At 41.8% G+C, this 20,612-nt stretch overlaps 1 long non-coding RNA gene across 1 annotated transcript; it reads right to left on the bottom strand.

Annotated features, from left to right (window-relative positions):
* Position 1: 1 nt before the first annotated feature.
* Positions 2-20,361, bottom strand: LOC133552682 (uncharacterized). Its single transcript, XR_009806746.1, has 5 exons — positions 20,229-20,361; positions 19,975-20,070; positions 13,972-14,139; positions 160-259; positions 2-78 (listed from the first exon to the last, which is right to left on the bottom strand). It is a non-coding gene; the product is annotated as an uncharacterized LOC133552682 (long non-coding RNA).
* Positions 20,362-20,612: the final 251 nt, after the last annotated feature.

Genomic DNA, 20,612 nt, shown 5'->3' with positions numbered 1-20,612 from the left:
CGGCCCGGCACACCGCCCAGTGTGCTCCCCGGCCGGGCGGCACTTGCGCGACACCTCGGTGTTAACGGGCGGATGTTGCTATCGGGGAGAAGGAAATCAAGAATAAAACCTAAAAAAAAAACACTACAATGTTTAATTCATTTTTTTAAATGAGTGTACTGTTTAAGTTGGAGCTTTTAGGCCTGATGTGCAATTAGAGGCAGCAGGCGGAGGTGCCTCCCCGCGGTGAGGGAGCATCACAGTAGTCTCTCTGGCCTGCCTGGGAAATGACAATGAGGAAATAGGAGGATGGGAAATAGTCGGGGGAGGTGATTTAGGTAAATGAATCATTACAAACGTGAAGTGAAATATATTTATATAGCGCTTTTTTCCAATGACTCAAAGCGCTTTACATAGTGAAAGACGTATTTCCTCGAATTGCCGCCGGGTATATAGTATGCGCCTGCCTGGAATTACCGCCGGGTCAAACTCCTTTCGCAAAATAATTAGCACATGCATAGCATTACCGCCGGCTCAGGATTAACGCCGGGTCAAACTCGTTTCGCAAAATATTATTTTTATTAGTGCATGTCTAGAATTTCCGTCGGGTCGAACTCGTTTCGCCAAATAATTAACATATGCCTAGAATTTCCGCCGGGTCAAACTCGTCACGTCACAAGGGACACTTCACCTTTCATCATTTTCAAAATGGAGGAGGCTGATTTCAATCATTTGAAATCGCATAAAGGGAAGAAGATTAAGAGCTATTCAGTAGGATTTAAGGTCCAAGCTATTGAATATGCTAAAAAGAACAGTAAGCAGCTATGTTTTATTAATATACCGTAGCTGCGTGTGTCAAATATGAGTCATTAATTGACTCCCGCCTCCTGGTGGTAGAGGGCGCTAGTGATCAATCTTGCGACTACTCAGCTGCAGAAGAAGTGACAACAAGCAGCAAGAGTGAGCAGCGATCGTTTATTTTTTCCTCTCGCATGCACTTTTAACATGGAGGATTATATATCTAAAATAAAACAGTTTTCTAAACTGGACTTTCAATCGAAGCAGGAGGTAATAAAGGAAGATCTCCATTGAAACAGAGAGACTTTTAAAACTGAAGAAAGATAAGGAAGACTTCCATATACAAGTTATTGATGCTTTTGATCAGAAGGAGCTGCGCATGGACTTCATTTATAAGTAAAGGTAAAACCATAATAACGATTTTTTTATTAAATGTGCTTTTCATGATGGTATCCTTACATCACACTCAAATTTATAAGCGCAGGCCTAAATTTACTGCATGCCTTTGGTAAGCGCCGGAGTGAGAAGAGGTTTTAAATTAACTAGCGGCCCGGCGGTAATTCCAGGAAATAAGGAAAGTTACATTTAACGCAGTGTGGGTGGCACTGGGAGCAGGTGGGTAAAGTGTCCTGCCCAAGGACACAACGGCAGTGATCGAACCTGGAACCCTGAAGTTGCTGTCACGGCCACTCTACTACTATGCTGTGTGGACTGGAAGTGAAAGAAACCCAGCAGCGCCTCAGCATGACAGCCATGTTCCTGGTTCCTGCACAGCCAGGTCAGGTGAGGGGTTGGGGTTCTATCCGTCCTTCTGGAGGGTGTGAGTGAGTGGAAAGGCTGGGGGTGTCCTCAAGATGCCCCTGGTGCAAAATGACTACATTGTGCGGGTCCTGAGTAGGGATTGGGGTTGTCCCGGTACCAAAATGTATTTGATACTTTTCTAAATAAAGGCGACCACAAAAAAATCTCATTGTCTTTATTTGAACCAAAAAATCTTAGGGTACATGAAACATATGTTTATTATTGTCATTTAGTCCTCAAATAAAATGTTGAACATACTAGACAATTTGTCTTTTAGTAGTAAGTAAGCAAAATGTCAGGTCTATGGGATCATGTTTTGTTTTGGTCAAGTTCGGTTTTGTTTTTTGGACAATCAGCATGAACAACAGAAACAGAAAGGCTTAAATAATACTGTGGTGATTAGTGAAAACAGGTGTGAGACTTAAGGACAGGTGAAAACTAATGAGTTTCTATGGTAACAAAACAAACCAGGAAAAACAGGAACTGGTCGTCCAAAAAACAAAACCGAACATGACCAAAACAAAACATGATCCCATAGACCTGACACAAATAAAGACTCCTAATTAGTCTGCTGACGTATGCAGTAATATACTGTGTCATTTATACACCTATTATTTTGTGCACATTATGAGGGACAAACTGTAAAAAATGATTATTAATCTACTTTATCATTTATGGTTAATATCTGCTTATTTTCTGTTTTAACATGTTCTATCTACACTTCTGTTAAATGTAATAATCACTTATTCTTCTCTTCTTTGATACTTTACATTAGTTTTGGATGATACCACACATTTAGGTATCGATCCAATCCGATACCAAGTAGTTACAGGTTCATACATTGGTCATATTCAAAGTCCTCATGTGTCCGGGCACATATTTATTGAGTTTACAAACATCCATCCATCCATTTCCTACCGCTTATTCCCTTCAGGGTCCCGGGGCGCGCTGGAGCCTATCTCAGCTACAATCGGGCGCATATTAATTTCTAAAAAGGGAAAAAATATTTTGTGATGATAAATAATATCGTAATCATAGTAGCATTGACTTGATACGCTCCTGTACTTGGTATCATTACAGTGGATGTCAGGTGTAGATGCACCCATGGCGTTTGTTTACATTGTGACGCCGGTGAGCTATTGTATCCTCCTACGGTGTGTAGGGAAGCATGTTTAGCTAGTCTGTTATTAAAAGAAAAATGATACAATAAATTCATTTTTCAAACCGAGACTCACTGACTTTGGCTCATTTTCTGTAAAAAACACATATCAGAATACATATTTAATGACCACACACCATACACCCCCCCTACAAATTTCTGTTACATATAAGATGTTCGGGTCCACTGGACCTGGGCCTAATAGAAGTGTGGATATTGATGTTCTGTGTACCGCGCACGCACACACACACACACACACACACACACACACACACACACACACACACACACACACACACACACACACACACACACACACACACACACACACACACACACCAGGCCTAGACAGGAGGAGGACAGATTGTAGGTACACAAAACATCAGAGGGTCAAAATGTGCGAGAAAATGAGAGCAGACAGTGTTGACAAACAATGTTGCAACATTGTGTTGGAACCGCAGGTGCAGAAACACCAAAGAAGAATCCCTGTGGGATGCAGAAACTGGCAGAGAAATGTTCCGTGCAACGTTCATGTTGTTGTTACTCAGCCGGCGTTTGTGGGTCTGATGGACCACTTGCATTTTGTGGCTTTTAATGCCTCACAATCAAACACTTTTATGTTCAAATACTGAACAATAAACATCTGTACCTTATCCCAATAAACATCTGTTCAGTATACCACAAAAGCCACAAAATGCAAGGGGTCCATCCGACCCAAAAACGCCGGTTGAGTAACAACAACATGAACGTTGCACAAGGGTTAAGGAACCTCAGCGACATGCAAGCCTCTCTAATGAAGATGTTGTGCACAGCCTAAAAGCAACAGAAGATGAAATGTAATCCGAGTGACTAAGTGCTCTCTGCTAAGTATGCTGGGACTCTAAAGAGCGGAAGACTTCCAGCAGCTGGGAGCGTAATGTGATAACGAGGCCATCAAACACACACAATCCATAAAACATGTTGTCTTGACTTTAACAAGCCCGTGAAACCTCAAACCCAAACTGAGCACTTTTACAAACTCTCCGCTTAGTTGGCTAACAAACTAAAATAAACCTTAATTATCATCAAATGCTCTCAACTTTAAAACAACTATCTTAGCATCTGGACTCCCCGGGAACCTACGCCAGGATCCTGTTTGTGGACTTCAGCTCTGCCTTCAGAATATCCTCCCTGGACTGCTACCAGACAAGCTCTGCCAGTTCAGTGTGCCCGACTCCCTCTGCAGTTGGATCAATGACTTCCTGACAGACCAAAGACAGCTCATGGGGCTGGGGAAGACTGTCTCGGACAGTCGAACCACGAACACTGGTACTCCTCTTGACTGTGTACTTCCCCCCTGGCTCTTCTCCCTGTAAACAAACTGCTGCACCTCCAGTCACCAGTCCGTAAAGCTGCTCAAGTTTTCGGACGACACCACCCTCATCGGGCTCATGTCGGATGGTGTCGAGTCTGCCTACAGGAGAGAGGTGGACCAGCTGGCATCCTGGTGCAGCCTCAACAACCTAGAGCTGAACGCCCAGAAAACAGTGGAGATGATCTTGGACTACAGGAAAGTCACTGCCCCCACCATCCCCCCTCACCCTGATTGACTCTCCCACCGCCGTCTTCCGTTTCTTGGGCACCACCATCACCCAAGACCTCAAGTGGGAGCCGACCATCAGCTCCCTCATCAAGAAGGCCCAGCAGAGGATGTACTTCCAGCGGCAGCGGAGGAAAATTAAGGTGCCGACCAAGATGCTGGTGCAGTTTTATTCAGCTATCATAGAGTCCATCCTCATGGTTCCCCGGGGCCACAGTCCAGGATAAGAATGGACTGCAGCACATGGTACATGCTGCTGAGAAGGTGATTGGCAGCAAGCTTCCACCCCTCCAGGACCAGGAGGCGTGTGGGTGGGATCACAGCTGACTCTTCTCACCCTGGACACAAACTATTCTCCCCTCTCCCCTCCGGCAGGAGACTACGGTCCAGCCAGACCCACCCTTCCCGCCTGTTAGAATTATTATGTATACTGTACATTATCATCATAACTTTATGCTTAAGGGCCGTTGCTAATAAGTATTGTAAATTTGTGCCGAAGTGGTATTTTTGTATCTGTGCAAGCTGACAGTCCAAAAGATTGCCAGCCGTCTTTATCAGTGTTGTGTCCAGACTCGGCCTGCTGATTGCCAAGGCCAAACACCGCCGTGACGCAGACAGAGCAGAGACAAGGCAATATGTCCTGCGTCACCTAATTTGTATTTATTCTATAATCATATATTGTGTCTAAGTGGAGTTGTTGAGATTACCCCCTTCCTTCAGCGACAGTGATGTAATAGGGACTTTCCAAATAAATAGAGGAGACAAGCGGGCTTGACTTTTAGAACATAGTTTGGATCTGTAACTAGAATATACCCTTTCCGGTAAGGTCTATTCAGGTGTACTGGAGAGGAGGCTACGCCGGATAGTCGAACCTCGGATTCAGGAGGAACAGTGTGGTTTTCGTCCTGGTCGTGCAACTGTGGACCAGCTCTATACTCTCTGCAGGGTTCTTGAGGGTGCATGGGAGTTTGCCCAACCAGTCTACATGTACTTTGTGGACTTGGAGAAGGCATTCGACCGTGTCCTTTGGGAAGTCATGTGAGGAGTGCTCAGAGAGTATGGGGAATCGGACTGTCTGATTGTGGCGGTCCGCTCCCTGTGTGATCAGTGTCAGAGCTTGATCCGCATTGACGGCAGTAAGTCGGAACCGTTTCCAGTGAGGGTTGGACTCTGCCAAGACTGCCCTTTGTCACCCATTCCGTTCATAACTTTTATGGACAGAATTTCTAGGCACAGTCAAGGCGTTGAGGGGATTCCGGTTTGGTGGCTGCAGAATTAGGTCTCTGCTTTTTGCAGATGATGTGGTCCTGATGGCTTCATCCGGCCAGGATCTTCAGCTCTCACTGGATCGGTTCGCAGTGTGAAGCGACTTGGATGAGAATCAGCACCTCCAAGTCAGAGTCCATGGTTCTCACTCGGAAAAGGGTGGAGTGCCATCTCCGGGTTGGGGAGGAGACCCTGCCCCAAGTGGAGGAGTTCAAGTACCTCGGAGTCTTGTTCACGAGTGAGGGAAGAGTGGATGGTGAGATCGACAGGCGGATCGGTGCGGCGTCTTCAGTAATGCGGATGCTTTATCAATCTGTTGTGGTGAAGAAGGAGCTGAGCCGGAAGGCAAAGCTCTCAATTTACCGGTCGAGCTAAGTTCCCATCCTCACCTATGATCATGAGCTTTGGGTCATGACCTGGGTCAAGATCACGGGTACAAGCGGCCCAAATGAGTTTCCTCCGCCGGGTGGTGGGTCTCTCCCTTAGAGTTAGGGTGAGAAGCTCTGCCATCCGGGAGGAGCTCAGAGTAAAGCCGCTGCTCCTCCACATGGAGAGGAGCCAGATGAGGTGGTTCGGGCATCTGGTCAGGATGCCACCGAACGCCTCCCTAGGGAGGTGTTTAGGGCACGTCCAACCGGTAGGAGGCCACAGAGAAGACCCAAGAAACATTGGGTGGACTATGTCTCCCGGCTGGCCCGGGAATGCCTCGGGATCCCCCGGGAAGAGCTGGACGAAGTGGGGAGAGGAAAGTCTGGGCTTCCCTGCTTAGGCTGCTGTCCCCGCGACCCGATCTCGAATAAGCGGAAGAAGATAGATGGCTGGATGGTAGTTTTTCCTTTTCATATATGTATATGTATATGATAAATGGGTTGTACTTGTATAGCGCTTTTCTACCTTCAAGGTACTCAAAGCGCTTTGACACTACTTCCACATTTACCCATTCACACACACATTCACACACTGATGGAGGGAGCTGCCATGCAAGGCGCCAACCAGCACCCATCAGGAGCAAGGGTGAAGTGTCTTGCTCAGGACACAACGGACGTGACGAGGTTGGTACTAGGTGGGAATTGAACCAGGGACGCTCGGGTTGCGCACGGCCACTCTTCCACTGCGCCACGCCGTCCCTATATATACATATATATATAAGAAAGACGGTAGCGACATACTCCTCATGGCACCACGGCGCTCATCATATTTATTTCAGCAACATTTTCCTTTTCCCCTTCCTCTCTTTCTGTGGCTTTGCTCCTTTTTGTGAACATGACCCCGGGTTTAAGAGCTTAATTCTTTTGTATGTGATTATTGCTTGTATGTGCAAAAAAAAAAAAACAACATCTCCCAGATCAAATAAAAAATGTATCCATCCATCCATTTCCTACCGCTTGTCCCTTTCGGGGTCGCGGGGGGTGCTGAAGCCTATCTCAGCTGCATTTAGGCGGAAGACGGTGTACACCCTGGACAAGTCGCCACCTCATCGCAGGGCCAACACAGGTAGACAGACAACATTCACACTCACATTCACACACTAGGGAGATTTAGTGTTGCCAATCAACCTATCCCCAGGTGCATGTCTTTGGCGGTGGGAGGGGCCTATCCCCAGGTGCATATCTTTGGAGGTGGGAGGGGCCTATCCCCAGGTGAAGGTCTTTGCAGGTGGGAGGAAGCCGGAGTTCTAAATAAATATAATTTGATAATTAATCACTATAATTTAACGTACCTGACCCCAGGTACTACAATCAGTGTTATGTAGGAAATAGCTTCAGGGTAAGGCTGGGGGATATATGGATATACTCGGTATATCGCGGGTTTGTCTCTGTGCGATACAGAAAATGACTATATGGTGATATTGGAGTATACGTTCTCACGCAGTTGCTTTTAGCTGCGGGCATTACACTACAGGCTCTTCTCACTCTTTCTTGTCTTCCCTTCTCACAGAGATATAAACCAAGCGCACCTTCTTACATACGTCACATACCGTCACGTGTGCAACGTCATACGAGAGAAAGAAGGTGCCAATCTGGTAACAAATGAAGGAAGCAGAAGTAATTCCCAAGATAAAAAGCACAGTGGTGGTTTGGCTTCAAGCGGAAAGATGTTGAACAGACAAGTAAGCGTTGCTACAAAAAGTAGCAGCACTGCTAATATGTAGCATCATTTGAAAAGTCACCTGCTAGAGAATGAAGAGTGCTTGAAACTCTGCATGTCAACATCTCCGGCTGGTGCCACACCCACAAAATGCCAGGGAAAACATTTCCACATCGACACTGTATGAACAAAATGGTCAACAACAGAAGGAGATCACGTCCGCAGGAACCTACCACATAGCGATCTGATTTCCTATTATGCAGCTCATTTTTATTTGACAGTTATTGAAATATCTTGTGTGACATCATGCACAAAAGTGCACTTTATTTGTTTTAAACTATTGTAGTGGCGCTCTGTACAAAAAGTGCACTTTAATTTAGTGTTGTTTTGATTAATGTCATCTTAGTGACATCATGCACAAAAAGTGCACTAATAGCTATTTTTAAAATGTCTCTGACAATCTTGCACTTCCTGTTTTGGAAATTACATGAATGTTTAATAACTGTTTCATAAATACACTTTTGGTCAATTGACTTAGTTGTGATTTCATTCTCTGCATGAAAGTTTAAATGTAGCATACAGTATATTAATGCAGTATGAAGAAGAATGTTTGAATGTAGACACATAGAATCATCATACTGCTGTAATTATATGCATCAAGTGTTTATTCAAGGCTAAGGTAAAATATCCAGATATATATATGGTGTTTTATGACATGGCCTACAAATATGGAGATATTAAAAAGAGGCCATGTCGCCCAGCTTTAGTTCAGGAAATTCATTCCCAAGAGAAAATCTTGCTATAGGACAAGTAGGACTGGTGGTGTCACAACTGCTGTGATCCAGTGGACAGAATCAGACCGACGAGGTCATAACCGCATCTTTTTTTTTTTTTTCATCTTTCTGCTTGTTTTGAACGTTGCATGCGTTCTTCCGAGTGATTTCGTCTTTATTTCAACATTTTAGCGATGTTCCATGCGGTGGAGAAGGACAAATGCTGGATTTTTCTCCCCCAGAATGCGTTCCATTAGCCAAACTTTGTGTTTATTTCAGTATCAACCATGAAGCCCCTCGACGTTCCTCAAACACCTAATGCCAGCGTCGCCATGGCAACCCTGTGACAGGTAAAGCCTCTCACGTCGTCTTAACCGGACGCACACCGCCAGCATTAGTAATCCGAAGGCAAGCGCGATGTGACACGGAGAGTTTATGTGACAGCGTTACAACATCCGCCACGTTTGTGTGTTCACGTATACGTGGCCGACGAGCCATTCCTTATTTCGGAACGCCACCTCAGAAAGATGGCAAAAGGGGGAAGGTGTGACGAGAACCGTAAAACAGGAAGTGCAAGTGATGCTGCTCAAAACTAACAAAAAAATAAGTAGTCAGACCGATAACGATGGTGAATGAAATGTATCGACTGAAAGTGACATACCTCTGACGGTATACACCACGTTGTATTTAAATTGTAGAATAAAATTCAACGGTCAAATCAACGTCACAACCCAACATTGATTAAGCGTCGTCAAAAAGCACGTCGTTTCAACGTTGTGTTTGAGTTACTCAATGATTGGCCTAGGTGTTAGAATAATCATGTAGAAATTATCACACAACTCATGTGCTTAGAGGCCGTTGCTATAGTTATTATCAATTGTGCTAAAGTTGTACTTTTTTATCCGTAAAAAGGGACAACTTACAATCCGAGATTGCGAGTCGTCTCGTATCAGAGTTCGTGTCCAGACCCGGCCTGCTGACTGCCAAGGGCGAACATTGTGTTTGCGTCCATGAAATTACCCCTGCCTCAATGATGTAACCACGGACCTCCCAAATAAATAGAGGAGCATGTGAGACTGTATCTTAGAGCAGTGGTTCTCAAATGGGAGTACGCGTACCCCTGGGGGTACTTGAAGGTATGCCAAGGGGTACGTGAGACTTTTTTTAAATATTCTAAAAATAGCAACAATTCAAAAATCCTTTATAAATATATTTATTGAATAATACTTCAACACAATATGAATGTAAGTTCATAAACTGTGAAAATAAATGCAAGAATGCAATATTCAGTGTTGACAGCTAGATTTTTTTGTGGACATGTTACATAAATATTGATGTTAAAGATTTCTTTTTTGTGAAGAAATGTTTAGAATGAAGTTGATGAATCCAGATGGATCTCTATTACAATCCCCAAAGAGGGCACTTTAGGTTGATGATTACTTCTATGTGGAGAAATCTTTATTTATAATTGAATCACTTGTTTATTTTTCAACAAGTTTTTAGTTATTTTTATATCTTTTTTTCCAAATAGTTCAAGAAAGACCACTACAAATGAGCAATATTTTGCACTGTTACACAATTTAATACATCAGAAACTGATGACACAGTGCTGTATTTTACTTCTTTATATCTTTTTTTCAACCAAAAATATTTTGCTCTGATTAGGGGGTACTTGAATTAAAAAAATGTTCACAGGGGGTACATCACTGAAAAAAGGTTGAGAACCACTGCCTTAGAGCGTAGGTTGGAAGTATAACTGAGTGTACAGCCCAACACGTCTCGCCTCATTGAGCTGAATTCAACTCTGTCTCTGAATGATTCCTTGCTTCTTGTCTGTTTAACAGATGTCATCAGTCTTTGAACCTGACACAAGGGTTGCAAAGGGGTGGAAAGTTTCCGGAAAGTTTCCGTAAATTTACCACCCCAAATTTGGAAATTCTGACTTTTTTTTGCATTATTCAAAGTTGGACACCGTCCATCTTATTGTGTAGAATAAGATGAGAAGCTTGTAAAAGACTAATGCGATGCCACAACACAGATATAAATAGTCAGCTAAACAATTGGAGTAGTCTTAAAAATGTGTTACTGATGGACAAATGAATAGAAATAGGCTAAATGCATAAATGAGCAGTCAATCAGCATGCTAAATCAAACTATAACCTACATTCTTGTATGACAACAGAATGGCTAGCAGAACAGAAGGCAGAGGAAACTACACATTTTCATTTACTATTTGCTACTTGAACTTTACACATCACAAAAAAGGTAAATTTGGATCGCTAACGTTGTTAGCATAAATGAATGGTGTGTAATGTTATGTTCAAATACATATTACGTCTATTAGACCAACAAAGAATAAAGGAATTAAACACACAGAATTCAATTTAGCTCAATTGAGAAGAAACGTTTGGGATGTACTCTTGTACAGTCTTCCACCACGCTCTGATGAAAGATTGTACGCCTCCTCTTTGATTTGGACTTTCCCTGATTACATGGAAACAGCTGTTTCTAAAGGAAGGGGGGTCACAAACAGCCGCTGCTTTCGGTCACAAAACAGTTCAAAGAAAAGGTGCCTAGAGATGGGTCAAGCCCTGCCTTCTCACCGCTTTGTAGTTCTCGGGTCATGACAAAATCTTCCTGTGGATCACAATACATTAAAGAAACCAACACCCTCATGTCGCTTACCATCCTACACAGTGGAGTTTTACAAGCCTTTTGATTGGTAGGATAAAAGACAGCTTTTGTCTGCTCACCGGGAACTCAAGGAAACACAACATTTTGTGGTAACTTAGATAGAAGAAGACGCGGCCGACTAAAGAGCGAGACGGAGGAGCGAGCAGCGGGAGCGATGACGGCGCAAAAGACTTTATTTATTTGAAAAAATAAACAAGAGTCAAACCGTCACGAGAATGTCCTTCCTTGATGGCTCTGGGAACCCACACGACAGCGAGAGACTGTCACAATATATAATAGAATAAATGTATGTATATATATATATATATATATATATATATATATATATATATATAAACAATAGTATTTGATCCCTTTCTGATTTTGTTGGTTTGCCTACTAATAAAGACATGGTCATTCTATAGTTTTAATGGTAGATGTATTCTAACATGGTGAGATAGAATATCAAAAAGAAAATCCAGAAAATAACTTTAAGGAATATATTTTAATTGATTTGTATTTCATTGAGGGAAAAAAGTATTTTATCCCCAAGTGTGCATTAGGATTTCTGGCTTTCACAGAGCAGTTAGACAGTCTCAATCAACTAGGGAATTGAAGACACCCGTTCTAACTAATCACCTGTATAAAAGACACCTGATCAGAGACTCAGACAGATTCCAAGCTCTCCTACATGGGTAAGACAAAAGAACTCTCTCAGGACGTCAGAGACAGGATTGTTGACCTGCACAAATCTGGAATGGGCTACAAAAACATTAGCAAGATGCTGGGAATCAAAGTAACAACCATTGGTGCAACTGTTAGAAAATGTAAAAAGTATAACATGGCCATCAACAGACCTCGATCTAGTGCTCCACAGAAGATTTCACCTCGTGGGGTTGCAATGATCATGAGAACTGTGAGAAATGGTCCTGCAACCACTTAGCAGGAGTTAGTGAATGACCTCAAGGCAGCTGGGACCACAGCTTCTTAAGCAGTGCCCGAAAGGTACCCCTGCTTAAGAAGGTACATGTGGAGGCCCGCCTAAAGTATGCCAATGATCACCTCAAAGATGCACAAAGTGATTGGGAGAAGGTTCTATAGTCAGACGAGACCAAAATTTAAATATTTGGCCTAAACTCTACATGTCGTGTGTGGAGAAAGAAAAATGCTGCCTATGAACCAAAGAACACTGTGCCCACCATCAAGCATGGAGGTGGAAGCATTATGTTTTGGGGGTGTTTCTCTGACAAGGGCACAGGGCTACTACACCGCATCAGTGGGAAGATGGATGGATGGATGGAGTCTTGAGGGACAACCTCCTCCCCTCTTCCAGGAAGCTGAAAATGGGCCGTGGTTGGATCTTCCAACATGACAACGATCCAAAGCATACAGCAAAGGCAACAAAGGAGTGGCTCAAGAAGAACCATATTAAGGTCATGGAGTGGCCCAGCCAGTCTCCGGACCTCAATCCTATTGAAAATCTATGGAGGGAGCTGAAGGTCCGAGTTGCCAAGCGACGGCCCACCAACCTGAATGATCTCAAGAGGATCTGCAAAGAAGAGTGGGCCAAAATTCCCCCTGATATGTGTGCTAACCTTGTGGTTAACTACCACAAACGTCTGAGCGCTGTGCTTGCAAACAAAGGCTTTGCCACCAAGTATTAACTGCTTTTGTCTAGAGGGATAAAATACTTAATTCCCTCAATGAAATACAAATGAATTAAAATATATTCTTGAAAGTTATTTTCTGGATTTTCGTTTTGATATTCTGTCTGTCAGTGTGAGAATATATCTACCATTAAAAGTATAGAATGATCATGTCTTTATTAGTGGGCAAACCAACAAAATCAGCAAGGGATCAAATACTTTTTACTCTCACTGTATATATATATATATATATATATATATATATATATATATATATATATATATATATATATATATATATATATATATATATATATATATATATATATATATATATATATATATATATATATATATATATATATATATATATATATATGCTTCACGGTGGCAGAGGGGTTAGTGCGTCTGCCTCACAATACGAAGGTCCTGCAGTCCTGGGTTCAAATCCAGGCTCGGGATCTTTCTGTGTGGAGTTTGCATGTTCTCCCCGTGAATGCGTGGCTTCCCTCCGGGTACTCCGGCTTCCTCCCACCTCCAAAGACATGCACCTGGGGATAGGTTGATTGGCAACACTAAATGGGCCTTAGTGTGTGAATGTGAATGTGAATGTTGTCTGTCTATCTGTGTTGGCCCTGCGATGAGGTGGCGACTTATCCAGGGTGTACCCCGCCTTCCGCCCGATTGTAGCTGAGATAGGCGCCAGCGCCCCCCGCGGCCCCAAAAGGGAATAAGCAGTAGAAAATGGATGGATGGATATATATATATATATATATATATATATATATAGCTCGAATTCACTGAAAGTCAAGTATTTCTTATATACATATATATATATATAAGAAATACATATATATATATATATATATATATATATATGTATATATATATATATATATAAAAGAAATACTTGACTCGGTGAATTCCAGCTGTAAATATACTCTTTGCCTCTTGACCACGCCCCCAATCAAGCCCCGCCCCTAAACCCCCACCTCCCGAAATCGGAGGTCTCAAGGTTGGCATGTATGCTTTTGTATGAATAAAGACCTGAACAGACCCGCTCATCGGCAGTGCGCCTTATAGTCCGGTGCACCCTATGGTCCGGAATATACGCTATTTTATCGGCAACCACAAATTGTGAATGGTTGTTAAAAAGAATGGTTACAGCCCAAATGAAAGAAGCACAAGGCCACCCAGTTCCGTGCATACCTCCCTTGAAGTAACGTCTTTACCCGACATTACCCCCTGCTGACTCCTCCTTCCACATCCACCACTGCCGGTCTGTCTCTTTCCATCGTGTACTGGTCTCCTACTCCACTCCACTCCACTCCAACAAGTGTGTGATGGGACGGCAGTGACAGCTGGGGAGTGATACCTCTGTGAAATAAAGATAACACAACCTGCTCAGCTGATGTATGCACGCTGAAGTCTGGCACAGCAGGTGGAAAGAAGGCAGAGTGCGTGTGCTTTCACTTTCTGGTTGTGTGGATCTCAGAGCAGGATGGAGATTCCATGTAGACTGTCAGCTTGGTACCACTCACACACACACACACACACACACACACACACACACACACACACACACACACACACACACACACATTCTTGTATTGTTACCTTCTTTAGAACTCTATAAAATGCCTACTTCTAATATTATAATAAGTCACAATTTCACTCAATGCAAGTCAAAATTTTACAAGAAAAACTGAACATTTGTGCAATATTATGAGAAAAGTTGGAATTTTACCCAATACCAGTCACAATCATTCAAGAAAAGCTTAAAATGTTGGCAATTTTATGGAAAGAGTTGTGATTTTATTCGACAAAAGTCACAATTTTATAAGAAAATGTTGGCAATATTATAATAATCAATATTTTACTTGGCAAAATCATGTAAAGTCATGATTTTACTCCAAAAATGTAATTTTACAAGAACAACAAAACTTTATTTGATGACAAATTTCCCCATTTTACATACAAAAAACTAACAATTTTACAAGAAATATTACAGAAAACAGAAAGAATAAAATAAATTGTGAGAAAAAGAGTGCTTTTAGTTTATCTTTCTTATTTAAAATTTTGTGTTTGGTTTTTAATCTCCATTATTTACTTCAAGTTATTACAGTATGTCTCTATATACATATTTTTTATATATATAATTTGGGCCAAAGGGGACGCACTTCATTTTTTTTACACACACTTGTTATTTCATATGTTGACCAGAGGGGGAGCACTTTTAAAACATTTGAGAAATCCCTCCTTTTTCGGGACCGCCCTCCTTTTGATAGATATCACCACGAATGAGACATTGTCTATTAGATGCAATGATTTATGTCATCACTTCTTCACACCTCCTCTTGTGGAAGATACTTCTTCTTAATGTCTCAAGAAGTGGAGAAATACAAGAACACAAACACACATGAAAGGGTGGCCAGTCCTATCGAAAGTGGAGGTGATACACTCTGCTGGCGTTAAAAACACTGTCAGGTGTTTTCCAATATAAAGGCAATGTTTTTTTCACACAAAAACAAAAAGGCACGAGACAAAAAGTGTCCAAGCTCTTGTTCGTGTTGCCGCATGACTAAAAGTTCACCTGAATCTCAAATAGAAGGTAATATGAAGAAGGTTGAGGCCTGCGGGTTGCATGCAAAGACTGTACGCTGCATTGTGCTTTACACTTCCACGCCAGGAGGACTCCTACACACGGAGTGATCATGTATGGCGAGGAGTGGCGTGTGTGGACTACAGTGCAGGTGTGTGCCGCCAGCCACGCACCTGCGTGCATGTACTGCCATGTGCAGGGCTCCAATTTAACCACGGCAAATGCAGCAAAAGCTGCGAGCGCCCTCATCATTTGCAGTAATGCTCTACATCAGGGGTGTCAAACTCATGCAGAGTGGGCCAAAATTTTAAACGCAACAAAGCCGCGGGCCATGGTTGAACAAAATTAACATTTTAATAGGGACCCAAACAAGTTTTGCATTAAATATCGAACAAGCAAGGCTTATATAACTTTAGTGACATGCAAAATCCAGTTTCAAATAATAATAATAATAATAATTAAAAAAATATCAATGGCATATCAAATAAAATGTAAATAAAAATGTTATGCCTTTTTTGCAATCTTTTGAGGTAAATGCCAATTTTTTTCCACATGCTAATAATAAATTTGAAAATAAAATAACAATAATGAATAAACCAAACATTCAAGCCTTGAAGTAGCAAGAGAAAATGCATGAATAAAACGTTAATTATTGCTCAGTTTGCTGGAAGTTTCCCGGAAGAGTTAGTGCTGCAAGGGGTTCTGGGTATTTGTATTGTTGTGTTACGGTGCGGATGTTCACCCGAAATGTGTTTGTCATTCTTGTTTGATGTGGGTTCACAGTGTGGCGCATATTTGTAACAGTGCTAAAGTTGTTTATACGGCCACCCTCAGTGTGACCTGTATGGCTGTTGACCAAGTATGCTTGCATTCACTTGTGCGTGTGTGTGTGTGTAAAAGCCACAAATATTATGTAACACGCTGTTAGTATGGAGGAAAAGCGGACGTGACGACAGGTTGTAGAGGACGCTAAAGGCAGTGCCTTAAATGCACGCCCCCAATATAGTTGTCCAGGTGGAAATCGGTAGAAATTCGGGAGAATGGTTGCCTCGGGAGATTTTCGGGAGGGGCACTGAACTTCGGGAGTCTACCGGGAAAATTAGGAGGGTTGGCAAGTATGAGTATTAGCGGTGAATGCGGTGTTATACAGCGGCACCGACGCTGTATAACACCGGCGGCCCAGCTCTAATGCTAAATTGGTATTGCCTCAAGGGCCGAATTAAATTACACGGCGGGCCAGAGTTTGACACCCATGCTCTAAAACAATGACCAACATCTGCGGCAAGAACATGCTGTGACCGCCCTTGACTCTTTACCTGGTAACAGACCAGGGATGTAACACTAAACATTATAATGATAACTTGCCATAAAATCCCAGACGGTTAACAATACTGTCTAAGTTTTCAATTACCGAAAAACCGTTGTTAATTAATGCATTTCAGGCAACACAAAGTCGGGCCTAAAATCATGGACTTTTCAACCCATACTCAGTTGAATATGCTACAAAGACAACATATTTGATGTTCAAACTCATAAACATTTTTTTTGTAAATAATCAATAACTTTAGAATTTGATGCCAGCAACACGTGACAAATAAGTTGGGAAAAGTGGCAATAAATACTGATAAAGTTGAGGAATGCTCATCAAACACTTATTTGGAACATCCCACAGGTGTGCAGGCTAATTGGGAACAGGTGGGTTGTGCCATGATTGGGTATAAAAACAGCTTCCCAAAAAATGCTCAGTCTTTCACAAGAAAAGATGGGGCAAGGTACACCCCTTTGTCCACAACTGCGTGAGCAAATAGTCAAACAGTTTAAGAACAACCTTTCTCAAAGTGCAATTGCAAGAAATTCAGGGATTTCAACATCTACGCTCCATAATATCATTAAAAGGTTCAGAGAATCTGGAGAAATCACTCCACGTAAGCGGCATGGCCGGAAACCAACATTGAATGACAGTAACCTTCCATCCCTCAGACGGCACTGTATCAAAAACCGACATCAATCTCTAAAGGATATCACCACATGGGCTCGGGAACACTTCAGAAAACCACTGTCACTAAATACAGTTCATAGCTACATCTGTTAAAGCTCTACTTTGCAAAGCGAAAGCCATTTATCAACAACATCCAGAAATGCCGCCGGCTTCTCTGGGCCCGAGATCATCTAAGATGGACTGATGCAAAGTGGAAAAGTGTTCTGTGGTCTGACGAGTCCACATTTCAAATTGTTTTTGGAAATATTCGACATTGTGTCATCCGGACCAAAGGGGAAGCGAACTATCCAGACTTTTATCAACGCAAAGTTCAAAAGCCAGCATCTGTGATGGTATGGGGGTGCATTAGTGCCTAAAGCATGGGTAACTTACACATCTGTGAAGGCACCATTAATGCTGAAAGGTACATACAGGTTTTGGAACAACATATGCTGCCATCTAAGCGCCATCCTTTTCATGGACGCCCCTGCTTATTTCGGCAAGAAAATGCCAAGCCAGATTCAGCACGTCTTACAACAGCGTGGCTTCATAAAAAAAGAATGCGGGTACTTTCCTGGCCCACCTGAAGTCCAGACTTCTCTCCCTTCGAAAATGTGGTGCATTATGAAGCGTAAAGTACGACAGCGGAGACCCCGGACTGTTGAATGACTGAAGCTCTAAATAAAACAAGAATGGGAAAGAATTCCACTTTCAAAGCTTCAACAATTAGTTTCCTTTGTTCCCAAAAGTTTGAGTGTTGTTGAAAGAAAACGTGATGTAACACAGTAGTGAACATGCCCTTTCCCAACTACTTTGGCACATGTTGCAGTCATGAAATTCTAAGTTAATTATTATTTGCAAAAAAAAAAGTTTATGAGTTTGAACATCAAATATGTTGTCTTTATAGCATATTCAACTGAATATGGGTTGAAAATGATTCGCAAATAATTGTATTCCGTTTATATTTACATCTAACACAATTTCCCAACTCATATGGAAATGGGCTTTGTATTTTCAAAGCATATTCTACAAATTTCTTGTCCTAAATAAGCATAAATATTTTTTATTAAAATATAAAGCTCAATATTACAGTGGCCTTTACTAGGGCTGACCAAAGCAATCAGAGCACACTGTTCAGTATCGTGGCCACTGATTGGCTCAGCCTCAGGCAGCCTTGCTCTATTGGATTAAGAGATGCTTAGAGTGCTCTCATAATGTAAAAAAAAAAAAAGTATTTAGAAGGTCGTAAACTGTTTATGCCCTTTTTATGAAAATATTTTATTCATAATTAACCTCTTACATGCTTTTTTTATTACTCTTTGCTATATGGGCTTATTGGACCCTGAGTAGAAGAAAAAAAAAATTCCTTTTTTGATATGATGTACTTAGACCATAAGTACACAAACGTGTACTTCATGTTTAGTGACATGCTAATTCTTATTTTTACACTTTCCCCCCCCAAATTCCATTGTATGTTATACTCTTCTGACACCACCAGATGGCAGTATAAGTGTCCACATAAGTGGCCATAAGACCCCAATTCAGTAATGTACACCATTTTGGAGATAAGAGCTGAAAGGTGCTGTCCACGCATGTGGCCACTAAGACCTTTATTAATAATTCCTTATTCAAAGGAATTCATTTATAGTCATGTCTTGAACCAATTAACAGTGGTAAAAAAATGGACGATTATACTGCTTTTCAATTTTACATTTGGATATTTTTCCACCAGATGGCGCTACTTTCCCCCTGCCGTTCAAAGACTAAAGCAAAATGTCTGCGTTTTACTTGCCTTGCTTTACTAAATTGATAAGTACCTCATCTTTTGGACCATAGGGCGCACCGGATTATAGGGAGCACTGCCGATGAGTGGGTCTATTTTCATACAAAAGGCGCATTAAAGATGTAATTTTTCTACTATTTTTTTTCCTAATATTTGAGTGGGTCCTTCCATAGTGGAAAGGCTGCACCCCGATATCAAAAAGGTTAGTAACCCTGGCTTTAAACCACAAATAAGTGTTTTAAAATAATCATAGGTTCCATTTAAAGTAATATTTCCCTGGTGATGAATTGATAAGAAGTGTACTAATGCCAATGCGGCCTTTTTGGTTTTCTGGGTTGCATTTTTGAATTTTGCGCAAAGTATCCTGTAGAACTGCGATGAAGTGGCGACTTGTCCAGGGTGTACACAGCCTTCCACCCAATTGTAGCTGAGATAGGCACTAGCACCCCCCGCGACCCCAAAAGGAATAAGCGGTAGGCATGGATGGATGGATGTACACAGGGAAGATGCTGATGCTGTGTAATCCATCAACTGTAGAGTTGCTAGTACAGATATACAACACCACCATCTAGTGGTGGACTTAGGTTAATGCAGCACTCGTCATAATCTTAATAGAAAACATCACACACCTTTTTAAATCCTTATTAATTCAAAGAGTAAATTTGGTATTGGGTATTTTGATCATTTTTACAGGAAATATTCTTTTAAGGGTCACACATTCGGTAAGTGATGAATAAACCAATTTTTGATATTTGTTTCTATGAAAATGATTTATTGGGATAGAGGCCTTACAAGAGTATTGTACTTAGAATGAAGTCGAGCCATGAGTTACAAGAGTATTGTACTCACAATGAAGTTGAGCCATGAGTTACAAGAGTATTGTTCTTAGAATGAAGTCCACCCATGAGTTATCTCACAGCTGCTCAGCACATTTTGTCAAATGTCCTGAAAAGAAGAAACATTTAGCATAATAGCTAGCTTGAAGCCACTGTATTTTTGCACATTTTTTACCATCAATTTAAAAGTTTGTCCATAATAATTCCCCCCAATTCATGACAGATAAACGTCTTTTTTGGTAAACACAAACAAATAGCTTTACTTACCTTAAGATTGTTTTCAAGACTGCTTTAAAAAAAAAATTAAAAAAAATGTTCACCTGCGCGCTTTTCCAGTAATGACCTAAAAATGAAGCAGGGGCGGGGCTGAGGACACGTGACCTACAGGCACTTCCGGTTCTTTCCGTGGGTGGGGCAGCCATAAGACACGCCCACCATGCAGGGGCTCACATTATTTACCTGTGGACCAGCTTTATTACCAGAGGTGGGTAGTAACGCGGAACATTTACTCCGTTACATCTACTTGAGGAACTTTTGGGATGAATTGTACTTTTAAAGAGTAGTTTTTATGCGACGTACTTGAGTATATTTATAGAGAAGAAACGCTACTTTTACTCCGCTCCATTTATCTACATTCGGCTCGCTACTCGC

Source organism: Nerophis ophidion, linkage group LG05 (genome assembly GCF_033978795.1).
Source record: "Nerophis ophidion isolate RoL-2023_Sa linkage group LG05, RoL_Noph_v1.0, whole genome shotgun sequence".
In the NCBI taxonomy this organism is placed as follows: Eukaryota; Metazoa; Chordata; class Actinopteri; order Syngnathiformes; family Syngnathidae; genus Nerophis; species Nerophis ophidion.
The sequence above is the reverse complement of the archived record's forward strand: the minus strand, read 5'-3'. Positions and strand labels throughout refer to the sequence as shown.